Raw genomic sequence first — 18,484 nt, 5'->3', positions numbered from 1 at the left:
TTTATCTGAGTGTACCACAAGCACTTCAAACTCAACATGTCCATCGCTGAACTCTTTCCCTCAAACCAACATTTCCTCTTCTGGCTCTGAATGATACCCCATCCAAGCCAAAAACCCAAGTCATTCTTTACCCCCTTTTTAGCCGATCACCATGTGTTATCCATCTTACTTCCATTATAGCTCTTGAAGCCATTTACTTCCTATTTCTTCACTGCAGTGCTGTAAAACCACCCACATCAGACTCCAGAGCGTTCCCTGCCAGTATCTGAATGAACTGCCCAGTGACACCAGGTCCTCAGAGGCCTGGGCAGAAGCCCACAATTGACAGCTTGAATCATGTGTCCACCCCTTGCTGCCTTGGTTTCCTTTAGTGGATCAAGCGTCTGGCTTTTGGGCCCCCTCTTGTGTCAAGCAAGCCCTGATTCCCAGCTATGTAGTGTAGGGGGAAAAAAAGGAACTTTGGGAGGGATTTGGGTGGACAGCTAGGGAAAAAAACCATCATTGTCCACTGTGAGTCCACTCTGTACCCCACTTCCCCACCTAGCACTTACTACATTGCACTGTGACCAACTGCTTAATGCTTGTCTTTCCACTTTCTACTCCTCCAAGAGGAGGGTGGGGACTGTCTCATTCATTGCTCTATTCCCAGTGCCTAGCACAGTGCTGGGCACATATTAGGGATCAGTAAATAGGTATTGAATGCGACATGAATCTAGGTTTTTAGAAACCCAAATTTTATGCAGTTGGGGGTGGGGGAGAAGTTGTGGCTCTTAAAAGAAGACAAAATTGTGTTCCGGGCCCAGAGGAGTCCTATGTAAGAAAATGGCCTTGAAACATAAGCTTCGTTGACTTCATGGTAACTCTGCGTGAGAGACTAGAGTCTATACACTACATTATAATAATTTTCATACCTATCTGTACCCACTAGACAGAAACTAAAAACGGTATTTATCAAAAAATCCTTGTTGAAGGGACTTGACTTTTTCTCATTAGTGGCTGCCCAGCCTTACCATTTCCCAATGCTTCCAGTCCAATTACAAAGCACCCAGTTCCCCACATTACATTCATTTATTCATCTGTACATGCAAAAGTGAGTTCCTCATCTGTGCCAGCCTGGCGCTAGGGGCTGGGACACAGCATGAGTTAAGACGCCATCTCTCCCCGCAGGGAGCCCACTGTCCAGAGGGGGAGCAGACAGGAGCAGACCCCTGTGGCCATAGGGCAGGCAGTGGACACACTGAGATGGGAGAAAGGGGCCACCTGAGGGGAGAGGAGGAAACATCCTGGAGAAGCTGAGACTTCAAGGAAGAGTTGCTTTCCCAGCAAACGTTTGAGGGACGGCTTTCCAGGCACAGGCGGGGAACCCACCTCCGCCTTTCTCCTGGCTCTGCAGAGCTCCCATCTCCCTTCCACTCTACACCAGGACAGAGTCCACTTCCAAATGAGGGGGCATCTTTCATCTTCTGCTGGAGAATAGCAGCTGTGCAGTGGGGCCAGGAGGACAGGGAAATCACGAAGCTGTTTCCCACTTACCTCAATAGATTCTGAGACTTCCAAGGAGCATCCTCCAAGGAAAGACAGGGCTCTTGCCAAGGGAACTTCTCAGCGCAGAGCAGAGAGGAGCAGAAGCAGGACACTGAAGTCACCCAGGCTGTCCAGACCCACAGGCTGTCCTCCGAGCCTACATCACCTGGAGTTAGTCCAGGAGGATGGGATAGAGCAAGGCCACCCATCAGGATGCTGTCTCTATAGCGCCCTCTGCTGGGCTCCCAGTAGAAAGACACCCCCCCCCCTTTGGCAGGATATTGTATCCTTGTTCCACAGGAAAGGCCAAGACCTATTGGGCATGCTCATCAATGGGAGAAGAGGCAGTGAGAATTTTGGCCTCAACGATGCAACGCTGTGACTGATAAGCAGCGAATCCTTGAGGGCTGTTCAGGTCTGCCTGGGACGTACAGAGTCACAGACCAGAGCCTGCATCCCAACTCCCCCATTAATTAGTTCCATGAGCTTAGGTCAATCACTTTACCTCTCTGGGCTTCATTTGCCTTATCTGTGAAATAATCCTTGGTTTGTCCACCTCCTAGGGTTGTTGTGAGGAGACAGATAGGTAATGAAAAACAGCGTTGGACAGGTGTGGGATTGCTCTCCAAATCCATTCGTCTCATAAATATTTATTGAGTCCAAGCTATGTGCCAGGCACTATTCCAGTGCTGGGGATATAACAGTGAATGAGACAAAGTCTTCTTATGGAGCAAACATTCCAGGTGATTGGAGAGAAAGAGAACAAACACATATATAATGTCAGTAGTAAAAAATGCTCTACATAGAGAAATAAACAGAACAAGAGTGATGTAAATGCTACTTGAAATAGGGTATTATGAGGAAGTGACCTCTGAGCAAAGATCTAAATAAAGCGAGGGAGTGAACTATGCAGATATCTGCAGGAAGAGGGGGAGCAAAACCAATGGCCCTGAGACGGGAACACAGGTGGAGTGCCTGAGGGTCAATGCAGGGGTCAGTGTGACTGAATAGAGTAGGGGCCTGAGGCTGGAGAGGGGCAGGGGCAACACGTGGAACTAGTAGGACATGGTAATAACTTCGGTATTTTTTCTAAGTGGAATGGACTGTCTTTGGAGGATTACTATTATTATTTATTAATGATATTAATAATGCATTAATACTATCCAGTGCTATGCTATGGCTTATTATTATGATTATTCTAGCTAACATTTCTTGGGCATTTAGTATATGCCAGGCTGGACTAGGTACATTAATCATTCCATTTCGTCTTCCCAACCTCCTTGAGGCAGGTACTTTACCATCTCTATTTCATTGATGAGGAAACTGAGGCTCAGAGAAGTTAAGCACCTCACCCAAGATCTTTCATTTATTCAGCCAGTGGTTAGGAGCACCTTTCTTCATGCTCTTTCGAAAGTTTTAAGTCACAGCATCGTGATTCAGACCCTGGGCTGCATCTCGAGAGCCAGCCCTCACCACCACGTGCACAACTGCATGTTGAGGGGACAGAGAAGGGGAAAGAAAGGAAGAGACCTGTCCCAGCGACAGCGAGCCCCTCCTTCCTGGGGGTGCGCAGAGCTAGTGAGTATGTGAGGGTCACAGGACCTGAAGTGAGGAGCAATCAGCCTCCAAATCCCCCTGTAATAGGTTCAGTTGTGTCCCCCTCAAAAGATATGCTGACTTCCTAACTCTCGGTAGCTGCCAATGTGACCTTATTTGGAAATCAGATCTTTGCGGATGTCATCAAGCTGTGCCAGAAAGCACAAAGAAATTTAACACGGATTTAATCATTATTCCTGCACTATCACACAATCTAAAGAGTTAGCAAAAGTTGTAAACAAGCCATTTTAAGGATCACTTGAAAACTCTGTATGCTAGGGACTTCCCAGTCCAGTGGTTAAGACTCCGTGCTTCCACTGCAGGGGGCACAGGTTCGATCCCTTGTCGGGGAACTAAGATCCCACAATCCATATGTTAAATGGAGATGGAAAATACCCCACCTACTGGACAAATGGAAAGGCCAAATGTCCTAATGTGATGCAGCTGGGCACTTGTAACTCGGGTGCCAGGAGCAACGTTGCTCCTGTAGTTCTTATGTGCCGCCCCCAAAAGGACCTGTGTGTTACCAGAGCTGCCGGAGCCACTACCCCCTCGGCCCCACTCCCTGCAGCCTGAACTGGTTATACATCTTCCCACTGGGCCTCCCTCCCTCCTCAGGCCAGCAGAAGGCTAAGTGCCCCCTATCATCCACCCTGGACCCCCCGCCCCCGAACGTCTCCATACACCTGCTAATCTACGCCAATTCCCCGCCCCTGCTCTCTCAAGCCCTTCCTCCATACCCTCTGGGTCCCACAGTCCATCACCAGCAAATGTCCCTGTGTCCCCAATCTCTCTCTGAACATTCCTGCCACCTTGTTCTGAAGGAAACCCAGCTGTCCCCTGATGCCATCACTTCCCCTGCTGTCCTTCCTTTCATGCCAGTGGCCTCGGGTGGGCCAGTGTCCACCTTGCTTCCCACCAACACTTTCCAGCCACGTCTGCCCTCCTTTCTTCCAAACAACCAGATCCTTTGAAGTTTGTGCCACCAGACGTCACTACCTCCCCGGTATGTTGACTTCCCTGTTCTTCAAAATAACCATCTCACATCTTCTCCTCCTTCCCTAAGCCTTCTCTGACTCTCCCCTCCCTGTCTCTCCACACCCCAGCCCTAGCTGGTGAAATTGCCTTGCCAGGCTTTTCAGCCCCAATGAAAAAAAACTGTGGGTGTTCCCCCAGCGAGGGCACATTTGTAATGATATACAACCTTGCTACTCCAAGTACAGTCTTCGGACTAGTATCACCTGGGAACTTGTTAGAATTGCAGAATAACTGGTCTCACTCCAGACCTACTGGATCAGAATCCCACTAAAGTTTGACGAGCCTTGATACACAACCTAATACAGCCCCCCTTGCTGACCACCAAGGATTGTACTGTGTCCCCAGCTGTGGTGGCCTGGGACTCAGCTTCTACTTCATTGAGAAGCAATTCTATTCCCCCATCTCTTCCTACCATTGAAACTACCGACCTGCCAACAATTGTCCCCACGTGACTCTCCTCCTTTTACTATGGATCAAAGGTCCTAGCTCTTTCCGGGACTTCCCTGGTGGCGCAGCGGTTAAGAATCCTCCTTCCAATGCAGGGGGCCTGGGTTTGATCCCTGGTTAGGGAACTAGATCCCACATGCATGCCGTAACTAAGAGTTCACATGCCATAACTGAGGAGCCCACGAGCCTCAACTAAGGAGCCCGCCTGCCACAACTAAGACCCGGTGCAACCAAAATAAATAATAAATAAAATAAAATTTTAGTTAAAAAAAAAAGGTCCCAGCTCTTCCCAAAAGCCAAACCCTCTCTCCATTCTCAGACCCCATTCCCTGGGGCTAAATAACTATAAGGCACTTGCTGTCCGCACCACAGGGAACACAGGGCCACTGGCCATAGCACAACTGTCCCTGGGATTACACTGTCAGCTCATATGACAACTGAGAGCTTCAAAGCTGCTTTGAATAGGGGTTTTGCACAAGATCAGCTGTTTGCAATGTGAGATTGCAGCATGAAGAGTCCCTGAGTCTTCTTAGAATCAGAAGAGTGGAAATCTGACTTCTACAATTTATGTGAACCATGAAAAAGAGGGATGCTCATGGCTCCAATGCCAGAAAGTTCAGACTAGACCGATAAGAGGGTTGCAGGTGCTGAAGCAAGGTTTGAACATCCATTAAGCCAGCCCCAGCATTTGTCCCTCCTTTAATTGCTCACGGCCAAGGATTATGGTGGTGCTGCCTTTTCCCACCTCCTTGGCCCAAGAGTGCTCCTTTGCAGTGCTTCGCTGCCACTGAAGGCTGAGAGCAGCAGGGGGAGAGAGAAGCGAGGAACGTGTCTGCAGGCAGGCACGGCGCGTACATGCAGGTCAGGACAACCTGGCAGCGGGCTGTGGCAGGAAATGAAGTCTCCACTTCTTTCCAGTCAAGGAAATTGGAGCGCTGGCTCCCACTGGAGAAATCAAAGCAGCATTGTTTCAAAGAACAAAACAGTCCCGGAGCGAACAAAGGTTTTGGCATTGAGCTCTCTCGGGAGAAGATGCTGTCAAAGACACTCCACCCCACTTAGAGGAATCCAGTCTGTCTGGGACTAAAAACCAACCCACAGTTTCATTTATTAGGCTCATGCTCAGAGGGGTCATCTTTCGGTAGTTTGACTAATATTTGGTGCCTTCACAATTGTCAAAATGAGACCAAAATCTGGTGAGCTGTATTAAAGGTTTCTAAGAAACTGCAACGTTACAATTTACAACCATGTGGAGAGTCTGGCAGTGCACTTGCTGATGGCTGCCATGTCTGGGAAGGGGCATCTGGGCTCGGACCAAATGGCTGCCATTGACGGTCCAAGTGTAAACATGGCTCCAACAAAACAAATTTGCCAAAATCCATTGTAGGAGAGAAGGATGGAGGCACCGGATACCTCAGAGCAGAGAGTCCAATCTTTTCCTGCAACCTCCATTTTTAGATAAGAAATGTGATTTTAAGAACAAAATATAAATGAGCACCTACTTCTTGTTGTCTTATGCTGGGACCTTGGAAAAGAGACGAAAAAGATATAATCCTGGTCCTTGAGTTCACTGTCTGGTGGGGACATAGGAATAGATCATTTCAATCAATAGTCTGGGGTCATTTGGGGCAGAGCTGAGGAGCCTGACACGCCTCACTTTCTATAGGAACACGCGACAATAACCAGCGTTCGAATTATGACCCTGAATCATCAAAAGAGGGTTAATACCTCACTCAAAAGTATCATATGTGGGAATGCAGAGGGCAGCAACAGAGAAAGGGCATACAGGAAGCCTGTGGTAGGGGTATAGGTCTTGTATTGTTTTCATATTTTATTACATCACATATTCTTCTGTGTTCATGATAAAAGTAATGAATGAAGCTGAGTCTTTGACAATACTGAGTCTTCTGATTGAACTGTACCTTCCTTTCCCCAAATCCCAGATGTCCAGCACAGGATACAATAAATTTTCCTTACTGTTAAATCGGTTTGAAACAGTGTTTTCTGTGACTTGTCACTAAAAGCATCCTAATTGCAATAGGACACAGCATTTTCCTAACCTACCTGGCTGTGGAATTTATTTTTCAAAGAATATCTTTTGGGACTGATGTTTCATGGAAAACATTCTGGGGAACACACTGGATTAGAGTTCTACTTAGGAGATAGAATTGACAAGAAGGTGAATTCACAAATTTAGTGACCTCTGGATAAGAGGCTTGAAAATCTAGCCCTGACGTCTTTTACCTAAAATTGTCCTCTTTGCTACTTAGCTGTGGACTACATAAAAAAAACACATACAGATTTGCCCTGGGAGTGTTGCCACAGGCAATCTAGAATTGATCAGCTATGTCAAGGGAGATGAATAAAAAGTTAAGATATTTTCCAAAACTCAGTATTTTCAAAATGAAAAATGTTACAAAAACATTTTTTTTGCTGTAGTAAGCAGAATAAATAAGCAAAAAGAGCAAATACGTATATTTCGTAAGCAAAAAATATAATTTGTATTGATGAAAAAATAAGTTTCCAGTCACTTGACACAGAAAGACCTCAAGTTACTAATGCAGTTGGCATAGACTAGACAGTATGTTTAAAATTCTCTGCAATGACCCTGGAACATATAACTTAGAAGGATCTCAATCTTATTTTATAGGTAGGGATACTGAGGCTGAAAAGTGAAGCATTTTGTCACACCAGTGGGTGTGACAGTCAGGCTAGAGGCCAGGGCAGCCTTCCTATTGCCAGCGCTTGGTGCAAAGTAAGACTCTGAGGACAGGCTGCAATCTGTTGATCTACTCCACCCAAATCAGTGGGCGCACTGAGGTCTAGATGAGCTGGATTAGCCTGTAACATAAACCCTTTCCTGTGCTCCTGATGTTATACGGCGAGCATCACAACTGACCTGCCCTGCTCTAACTTACCCAAATGACCAGAGCATCAAAACTACCTTTAGGAAAAGCTTGTGCTGCCCTACACTCCAAATTCTAGTTTTAGGAGTTGATTCTTATCTCTCTTTTTTTTTTTTTTCTCTTGTTTGAAGTCACGAAGACTTTCATAGAATTTTTTAAAATTTATTTTTGGCTGTGTTGGGTCTTCATTTCTGTGCGAGGGCTTTCTCCAGTTGCGGCGAGCGGGGGCCACTCTTCATCGCGGTGCGCGGGCCTCTCACTGTCGCGGCCTCTCCCGTTGCGAAGCACGGGCTCCAGACGCGCAGGCTCAGTAGCTGTGGCTCACGGGCTTAGTTGCTCCGCGGCATGTGGGATCTTCCCAGACCAGGGCTCGAACCCGTGTCCCCTGCATTGGCAGGCAGATTCTCAACCACTGCGCCACCAGGGAAGCCCCTATTCTTATCTCTTTTAAATGGTCTTTCTTGCCTCTATTGGCTACTTACTCTCCCAGGGAAGAAATTATTCATTAGTGGAATCAAAACAAAGGATACTTAAAAATATTTTTCTCAACAGGAACTAGGAAGAAGCAAGTATTTTTAAAAGGATGACCTACGAAAGGGTAACTGACCCAGCCCCACTTGGTCTGAACAAGGATCCGTAAGTTTGACGAACACTGTCAGACGTTTGGAACTAATTTGATCATAGGGAGGACGTCACTGGGAATTGATCTCAGGCGCATCCCTGAATCTGCCTTCGTAATCCTCCCAACAATCCTACGAGTTAGGTATAGTCTTCTGCTATATTAGAATAGTTGCCCAATTAGGAAACTTCATGTTATAAACATAGTAACTCCAGTGGAGGAAGTGAGTTTCAAGTCAGAATAACAAAGTGGTTTTTCGTGCCACAATTTAAGCAAAATTTATTTTAAAGCTTAATAGCTAGAATTATGGTTGTGGAACTTGGTCTGGTTCTGAATTAACATCAAAGCCAGAGCAAATAGCATTCTCTAATTGGAACAGATCCAATTGAGGCTTTCAAAACATACAGGGTAGGAGAAATGGCTCGTGTCAGAAAGTGGCCTAACTAGGTAAGTAGCTGCCTCAGGTCCCACGGCTTGTGAGCGGCGAAAGGCGAGATTCCAGGACTCCTAGACTCCAGTATCTCTGCTCTTCACCAGCTATTCCCTGCTGCCTTCTGCTAACACCAAGGCCACTAAGAAATGGAAGGTGAAGGTTCCAGTTCAAGGAGGGGACACAGAAGGATCCTGAATTCACCTCCTCCCACGCACATGCTGAATCTACAGCTACATAGGGACCAGTTTTCTCTGAAAAAAACCCCTCAAAACTAGCGGAACAACTCCTTCCTACTGGGCACATGAGAAAAAAACCACATTAAAGTGGGTAGGAAAGGCTGAAACACCATTTTGTTATGAAGCCCCCAACCCACAATGGGCACAATGGGAAGGGACCCCAAACCCAGAGCTTCTCCCTGAGGAGCAGACAGCTTGAGTCCCACATTGTGCACTCCACCTTTCAAGACCTGCTCCTGAGACGAGCCCCCGAAACATCTAATTTTGAAAACCACCAGTTCACGCTCCAAAGACCCGTGGGGCCCTGGCAAACTGAGAAACGTCTCCAAAAGAGCTTACACGGACTTGCGCACCCAGGACCCAGGGCAGGGCAGCCTTTGCAAAGTGCCCAGCCTTGAGGTGAAAGAGGTTCATCTGCTAATTTTAAAGCATCGGACTGAGGGGCCCTGGCCTGCTGGCCCGGACGGAGGCCTGTGGTTTCCTTCTGTGCTCCTTCTGCCTTGCTAAAGCCAGCAGGCACTATCTTTTTCTTTCTTTTTTTAAAAAAATTTTTATCTCTTTTATCTTTAAAAAAATCTTTCTTTTTAAAAAATTAAAAAAATTTTTTCAGTGGGCACCATCCTTGCACCTACCTCCCACCTGGCTCGAGCTGGGCGCCATCTCTCCTCCCCCGCTGCCTTCCAGAGCTGGGATCTCCTGGAGGGGAGCTGCTACACTTGCCCGGTGCCCCGGGTTTTACATCTGGTGACCCAGTTTTTACAGCTGTAGCCCAGGGGCCGCCCCTCCATTTCCTGGCTCTGGAGGCCAGGGGGGCCTTGAGTTCCCTGGGCCCACGGGATTGTAACAATCAGAAAAACAGTTGTTGGCAGACATCTACCCCCAGGCAGCACAGACAGCAGATTGAAACTTACCCTGTCTTTCTGTTGAAAGAGGCCTATTTGCTTGTCCAGCAGCTGTGGCCTGAGGGGCAGGCACACTTCAAGGGCCGGCTCAGGGAACAGAGGCCGGTGGTCGCCATCTCTGTGTTTTCCCTCTGCCTTGGCCCAGCTTACCTGAATCTGAAATACCTCCCACCCTCACGGCCAACAGACCCAGGAATTCAGCCTTTATGTGAAAGAGGCCTATTAGCATATCATCATTGCTGCTGCCTGAGAGTCTGGCTTCCAATCAGCCTTAATCTAGGTGCTGATTGAGATCCTCTCCTCTGGGACACTGACAGGGGTCAGCATACCCTCAACTACTAGGAGCTATTAAAAATAAAATAGGCTGCTTGGACAAGCGCAAAGGTTTGAGAGACAACCAAGAGCTAGGGCAGGGCTGAGCAATAAAGTTTATCTGTCACCATACATCGTTACAAAAAATTTTTTTTTCTTGTGATGAGAACTTTTAAGATCTCCTCTTTCAGCAGCTTTCAAATATGCATTACAGTATTAACTATAGTCACCATGCTGTACATTACATCTCATGTCTTATTTATTTTATAACTGCAAGTTTGTACCTTTTGACCCCCTTTACCCTTTCACCCATACTCCACCACCCCCTGCCTCTTACAACCACCAATCTGTTCTCTGTGTCTATGAGCTTAGGTTTGTTTGGTTTCGTTTTTTAGATTCTAGATATAAATGATCATATGGTATTTTTCTCTGACTTATTTCACTTAGCATAATGCCATCAAGGTCCATCCAAGTCATTGCAAACAGCAAGATTTTCTTCTTTTTTTATGGCTGAGTAGTATTCCAGTGTGTGTGTGTGTGTGTGTGTGTGTGTGTGTGTGTATAATCACGTCTTCTTTATCCATTCACCTATTGATGAACACTTAGGTTGTTTTCATATTTTGGCTATTGTAAATAATGCTGCATATTTACAATATAGGACATTTACCATATACAACATAGGGGGGACATATATCTTTTTGAATTAGTGTTTTCGTTTTCTTCTGATAAATACCCAGAAGTGGAATTCCTGGATCATACGGAAGTTCTATTTTTAATTATTTGAGGAACGTCCATACTGTTTCCATTTTTGTAAATAAGATGACAGACGTTAATTAGATTAATGTGGCGATCATTCTGCAATATATACAAATTTCAAATCATTGTGTTGTACACCTGAAACTAGTATCATGTTATATATCAAATACACCTCCAAAAAAAACAACAAAAAAAGGAAGGCCGATTCTGACACGGAGGCTCCAGGTAATGGAAATGCTCTGAGTCCCCGAGGACAGCGTCAGCACAGCAAAGGCAACAGGTCAGTCAAGTGTCCTTTGTCAGAAGGGCCTTTCCCATCCTCAGAGGCATTCCCTGCTCCTCGGTCCTTTCTGTCATATCCAGGCTCCAAAATGTGGCCAGAAGGAGCTGCATCTGAAGAAACTGCACTGTGGCTTCTGATGTCAGCAAAGCGGCTGGCAGAGAATATTCCTGTTCTGCTGATCTGAGGGCTCGCCTGGGAGAAATATCCATATTAAGATGGAACTGATTCAAAAGTGCAAATGAGGATGTGTACTCAAAAGCACCAGTGTAGCAAAACCTGAAGTGGGCAGTGAAACATTAGAGAAATCACTATCCTCATTAGGTTAAATCCCTCCATAAATAGCTCTCCAAGGTACCTTCTACCAATGGACTTGGGTTTAGTTATCGCTTGAAGTGAGTCATCATTTGGGAAATGATTACTAATGTGGTTGGATTTGTCATTTGGGGATTAACTAAGTCACCGCAAGTTACACGTGACATATTGGAAAAAGCAGGGAGAGAGGAGACAAAAGACCTGGATTGTAGTTTGAACCTCACCCTTACTAGATTCTGAATCTCATGCTCTTCACCTTTCCCGGGGGGGATATCTGCCCTGCCTTCCTTAGTTATTCTAGTTCCTGGAGCTGCACATACAGCTCTCCCCTCTGAGAACACCCTCCTTTAACTCTCCACTTGGTGGGTCCTTTGGGTCACCTCAAGTCTCCCATCCTTCAGGAAACCTTGCCTTGACTTTGTTCTCCCTTCGCTCCCACAACCTGTGCAAACATCACTCCATTTGAGGACAGGAAAGACATTTCACCTCTGTGTTCTCAGCGTCTAATATAATGCATTTCATACTTGTTGACTAAACTAATTGCAGTTCTTTTACAAACAGTACAGTGCTACATAAAATAATTACCCTTAAGTTGTTAATCACAAAGTTATTAAAAATAAAAATACATACTAGTGCCTTAGTTTTCTTGCATCTTTAAACATTATTTTTTCTTTTTAATTGAAGTATAGTTGATTTGCAATACTGTGTTAGTTTCAGGTGTACAGCAAAGTGATTCAGTTATGTATATATGTGTATATATATATGTATTCTTTTCCACTATAGGTTATTACAAGATATTGAATATAGTTCCCCATGCTATACAGTAAATCCTGGTTGTTTATTTTATACATAGTAGTGTGTAACTGTTAATCCCATACTCTTAATTTATCCCTCCCTGCCTTTCCCCTTTGGTAACCATAAGTTTGTTTTCTATGTCTGTGAGTCTGTTTCTGTTTTGTAAATGAATTCATTTGTATTATTTTCTAGATTCCACACATAAGTGGTATCATATGATATTTGTCTTTCTCTGTCTGACTTACTTCACTTAGTATGATAATCTCTAGGTCTATCAATGTTGCTGCAAATGGCAATATTTCATTCTTTTTTATGGCTGACTAGTATTCCATGGAATATACGTACCACATCTTCTTTATCCATTCATCTGTTTATGGACACTCAGGTTGCTTCCATGTCTTGGCTATTGTAAATAGTTTCTTGCATCCTTAAAAACACTCCACAAATCTACAAAGAATTACAAAACTTGAGAGGGACCTTCAAGATGGTGGAGGAGTAAGAGGTGGAGATCACCTTCCTCCCCACAAATACATCAGAAACACTTCTAAATGTGGAACAACTCCTGCAGAACACCTACTGAACGCTGGCAGGAGACCTCAGACTTCCCAAAAGGCAAGAAACTCCCCACGTACCTGGGTAGGGCAAAAGAAAAAAGAAAAAGCAGAGACAAAAGAATAGGGATGAGACCTGCACCTCTGGGAGGGAGCTGTGAAGGAGGAAGACTTTCCACACACTAGGAAGGCCCTTCACTGGCGGAGATGGGGGGTGGGAGCGGGGGAAGCTTCAGAGCCACGGAGGAGAGCGCAGCCACAGGGGTGCGGAGGGCAAAGCGGAGAGATTCCCGCACAGAGGATTGGTGCCGACCAGCACTCACCAGCCCGAGAGGCTTGTCTGCTCACCCGCTGGGGCGGGCAGGGGCTGGGAGCTGAGGCTCGGGCTTCGGAGGTTGGATCCCAGGGAGAGGACTGGGGTTGGCTGCGTGAACACAGCCTGAAGGGGGGCTAGTGCGCCACAGCTAGCCGGGCGGGAGTCCGGGAAAAAGTCTGGAGCTGCCGAAGAGACAAGAGACCATTGTTTCCTGGTGCGCGAGGAGAGGGGGTTCAGAGCGCCGCTTAAAGGAGCTCCAGAGATGGGTGCAAGCCGCGGCTATCAGCGCAGACCCCAGAGATGGGCATGAGACGCTAAGGCTGCTGCTGCAGCCACCAAGAAGCCTGTGTGCAAGCACAGGTCACTATCCACACCTCCCCTCCCGGGAGCCTGTGCAGCCCGCCACTGCCAGGGTCCCGTGATCCAGGGACAACTTCCCCGGGAGAACGCACGGTGCGCCTCAGGCTGCTGCAACGTCACGCCGGCCTCTGCCGCCGCAGGTTCGCCCCATATCCATACCCCTCCCTCCCCCCAGCCTGAGTGAGCCAGAGCCCCCGAATCAGCTGCTCCTTTAACCCCGTCCTGTCTGAGCGAAGAACAGACGCCCTCAGGCGACCTACACACAGAGGCGGGGCCAAATCCAAAGCTGAACCCCGGGAGCTGTACGAACAAAGAAGAGAAAGGGAAATTTCCCCCAGCAGCCTCAGGAGCAGCGAATTAAATCTCCACAATCGGGGATTAACCAAGATGGCGGAGTAGAAGGACGTGCTCTCACTCCCTCTCGCGAGAGCACCAGAATCACAACTGGCTGCTGGACAATCATCGACAGGAAGACACTGGACTTCACCAAGGAGGATACCCCACGTCCAAGGACAGAGGAGAAGCCACAGTGAGATGGTAGGAGGGGCGCAATCAGAGTAAAATCAAATCCCATAACTGCTGGGTGGGTGACTCAGAGACTGGCGAGCACTTATACCACAGAAGTCCACCCACTGGAGTGAACGTTCTGAGCCCCACGTCAGGCTTCCCAACCTGGGGGTCCGGCAACGGGAGGAGGAATTCATAGAGAATCAGACTTTGAAGCCTAGTGGGAATTGATTGCAGGACTTCGACAGGACTGGGGGAAACAGAGACCCCACTCTTGGAGGGCGCACACAAAATAGTTTGTGCATCGGGACCCAGGGGAAGGAGCAGTGACCCTGGGGGAGACTGAACCAGACATAACTGCTGGTGTTGGGGGGTCTCCTGCAGAGGCGGGGGCTGGCTCTGTTTCACCGTGGGGACAAGGACACTGGCAGCGGAGGTTCTGGGAAGTACTCCTTGGCGTGAGCCCTCCCAGAGTCTGCCATTAGCCCCACCAAAGAGCCCGGGTAGGCTCCAGTGTTGGGTTGCCTCAGGCAAAACAACCAACAGGGAGGGAACCCAGCCCCACCCATCAACAGTCAAGTGGATTAAAGTTTTACGGAGCTCTGACCGCCACAGCAACAGTCAGCTCTACCCACCTCCAGAGCCTCCCATCAAGCCTCTTAGATAGCCTCAACCACCAGAGGGCAGACAGCAGAAGCAAGAAAAACTACAGTCCTGCAGCCTGTGGAACAGAAACCACATTTACAGAGAGATAGACAAGATGAAAAGGCAGAGGGCTATATACCAGATGAAGGAACAAGAAAAAACCCCAGAAAAACAACTAAATGAAGTGGAGATAGGCAACCTTCCAGAAAAAGAATTCAGAATAATGATAGTGAAGATGATCCAGGACCTTGGAATAAGAATGGAGGCAAAGATTGAGAAGATGCAAGAAATGATTAACAAAGACCTAGAAGAATTAAAGAACAAACAAACAGAGATGACCAATACAATAACTGAAATGAAAACTACACTAGAAGGAATCAATAGTAGAATAACTGAGGCAGAAGAACGGATAAGTGACCTGGAAGACAGAATGGTGGAATTCACTGCTGCGGAACAGACTAAAGAAAAAAGAATGAAAAGAAATGAAGACAGCCTAAGAGACCTCTGGGACAACATTAAACGCAACAACATTCGCATTAAAGGGGTCCCAGAAGGAGAAGAGAGAGATAAAGGACCAGAGAAAATATTTGAAGAGATTATAGTCGAAAACTTCCCTAACATGGGAAAGGAAATAGCCACCCAAGTCCAGGAAGCGCAGAGAGTCCCATACAGGATAAACCCAAGGAGAAGCACGCCAAGACACATAGTAATCAAAGTGGCAAAAATTAAAGACAAAGAAAAATTATTGAAAGCAGCAAGGGAAAAATGACAAATAACATACAAGGGAACTCCCATAAGGTTAACAGCTGATTTCTCAGCAGAAACTCTACAAGCCAGAAGGGAGTGGCATGATATACTTAAAGTGATGAAAGGGAAGAACCTACAACCAAGATTACTCTACCCAGCAAGGATCTCATTTAGATTTGATGGAGAAATCAAAAGCTTTACAGACAAGCAAAAGCTAAGAGAATCCAGCACCACCAAACCAGCTCTACAACAAATGTTAAAGGAACTTCTCTAAGTGGGAAACACAAGAGAAGAAAAGGACCTACAAAAACAAACCCAAAACAATTAAGAAAATGGTCATAGGAACATACATATCGATAATTACCTTAAACGTGAATGGATTAAATGCTCCAGCCAAAAGACACAGGCTTGCTGAATGGATACAAAAACAAGACCCATATATATGTTGTCTACAAGAGACCCACTTTAGACCTAGGGACACATACAGACTGAAAGTGAGGGGATGGAAAAAGATATTCCATGCAAATGGAAATCAAAAGAAAGCTGGAGTAGCAATTCTCATATCAGACAAAATAGACTTTAAAATAAAGAATGTTACAAGAGACAAGGAAGGACACTACATAATGATCAAGGGATCAATCCAAGAAGAAGATATAACAATTATAAATATATATGCACCCAACATAGGAGCACCTCATTACATAAGGCAACTGCTAACAGCTATAAAAGAGGAAATTGATAGTAACACAATAATAGTGGGGGACTTTAACACCTCACTTACACCAATGGACAGATCATCCAAAATGAAAATAAATAAGGAAACAGAAGCTTTAAATGACACAATAGACCAGATAGATTTAATTGATATCTATAGGACATTCCATCCAAAAACAGCAGATTACACGTTCTTCTCAAGTACGCACGGAACATTCTCCAGGATAGATCACATCTTGGGTCACAAATCAAGCCTCAGTAAATTTAAGAAAATTGAAATCATATCAAGCATCTTTTCTGACCACAACGCTATGAGATTAGAAATGAATTACAGGGGAAAAAACGTAAAAAACACAAACACATGGAGGCTAAACAATACGTTACTAAATAACCAAGAGATCACTGAAGAAATCAAAGAGGAAATAAAAAAACACCTAGAGACAAATGACAATGAAAACACAACAACCCCAAACCTATGGGATGCAGCAAAAGTAGTTCTAAGAGGGAAGTTTATAGCTATACAAGCCTACCTAAAGAAACAAGAAAAATCTCAAGTGAACAATCTAACCTTACACCTAAAGAAACTAGAGAAAGAAGAACAAACAAAACCCAAAGTTAGCAGAAGGAAAGAAATAATAAAGATCAGAGCGGAAATAAATGAAATAGAAACAAAGAAAACAATACCAAAGATCAATAAAACTAAAAGCTGGTTCTTTGAGAAGATAAACAAAATTGATAAACCATTAGCCAGACTCATCAAGAAAAAGAAGGAGAGGACTCAAATCAATAAAATCAGAAATGAAAAAGGAGAAGTTACAACAGACACCGCAGAAATACAAAGCATCCTAAGAGACTACTACAAGCAACTTTATGCCAATAAAATGGACAACCTGGAAGAAATGGACAAATTCTTAGAAAGGTATAACCTTCCAAGACTGAACCAGGAAGAAGCAGAAAATATGAACAGACCAATCACAAGTAATGAAATTGAAACTGTGATTAAAAATCTTCCAACAAACAAAAGTCCAGGACCAGATGGCTTCACAGGTGAATTCTATCAAACATTTAGAGAAGAGCTAACACCTATCCTTCTCAAACTCTTCCAAAAAATTGCAGAGGAAGGAACACTCCCAAACTCATTCTATGAGGCCATCATCACCCTGATACCAAAACCAGACAAAGACACTACAAAAAAAGAAAATTACAGACCAATATCACTGATGAATATAGATGCAAAAATCCTCAACAAAATACTAGCAAACAGAATCCAACAACACATTAAAAGGATCATACACCACGATCAAGTGGGATTTATCCCAGGGATGCAAGGATTCTTCAATATACGCAAATCAATCAATGTGATACACCATATTAACAAATTGAAGAATAAAAACCATATGATCATCTCAATAGATGCAGAAAAAGCTTTTGACAAAATTCAACACCCATTTATGATAAAAACTCTCCAGAAAGTGGGCATAGAGGGAACCTACCTCAACATAATAAAGGCCATATATGACAAACCCACAGCAACCATCATTCTCAACGGTGAAAAACTGAAAGCATTTCCTCTAAGATCAGGAACGAGACAAGGATGTCCACTCTCACCACTATTATTCAACATAGTTTTGGAAGTCCTAGCCACGGCAATCAGAGAAGAAAAAGAAATAAAAGGAATACAAATTGGAAAAGAAGAAGTAAAACTGTCACTGTTTGCAGATGACATGATACTATACATAGAGAATCCTAAAACTGCCACCAGAAAACTGCTAGAGCTAATTAATGAATATGGTAAAGTTGCAGGATACAAAATTAATGCACAGAAATCTCTTGCATTCCTATACACTAATGACGAAAAATCTGAAAGAGAAATTATGGAAACACTCCCATTTACCACTGCAACAAAAAGAATAAAATACCTAGGAATAAACCTACCTAGGGAGACAAAAGACCTGTACGCAGAAAACTATAAGACACTGATGAAAGAAATTAAAGATGATACCAACAGATGGAGAGATATACCATGTTCTTGGATTGGAAGAATCAACATTGTGAAAATGACTATACTACCCAAAGCAATCTACAGATTCAATGCAATCCCTATCAAATTACCAATGGCATTTTTTACGGAGCTAGAACAAATCATCTTAAAATTTGTATGGAGACACAAAAGACCCCGAATAGCCAAAGCAATCTTGAGGGAAAAAAAAGGAGCTGGAGGAATCAGACTCCCTGACTTCAGACTATACTACAAAGCTACAGTAATCAAGACAATATGGTACTGGCACAAAAACAGAAACATAGATCAATGGAACAAGATAGAAGCCCAGAGATAAACCCACGCACCTATGGTCAACTAATCTATGACAAAGGAGGCAAAGATATACAATGGAGAAAAGACAGTCTCTTCAATAAGTGGTGCTGGGAACACTGGACAGCTACATGTAAAAGAATGAAATTAGAATACTCCCTAACACCATACACA

This window comes from Eubalaena glacialis, chromosome 10, assembly GCF_028564815.1.
Source record: "Eubalaena glacialis isolate mEubGla1 chromosome 10, mEubGla1.1.hap2.+ XY, whole genome shotgun sequence".
NCBI lineage: Eukaryota > Metazoa > Chordata > Mammalia > Artiodactyla > Balaenidae > Eubalaena > Eubalaena glacialis.
This window is presented reverse-complemented; position numbering follows the sequence as displayed.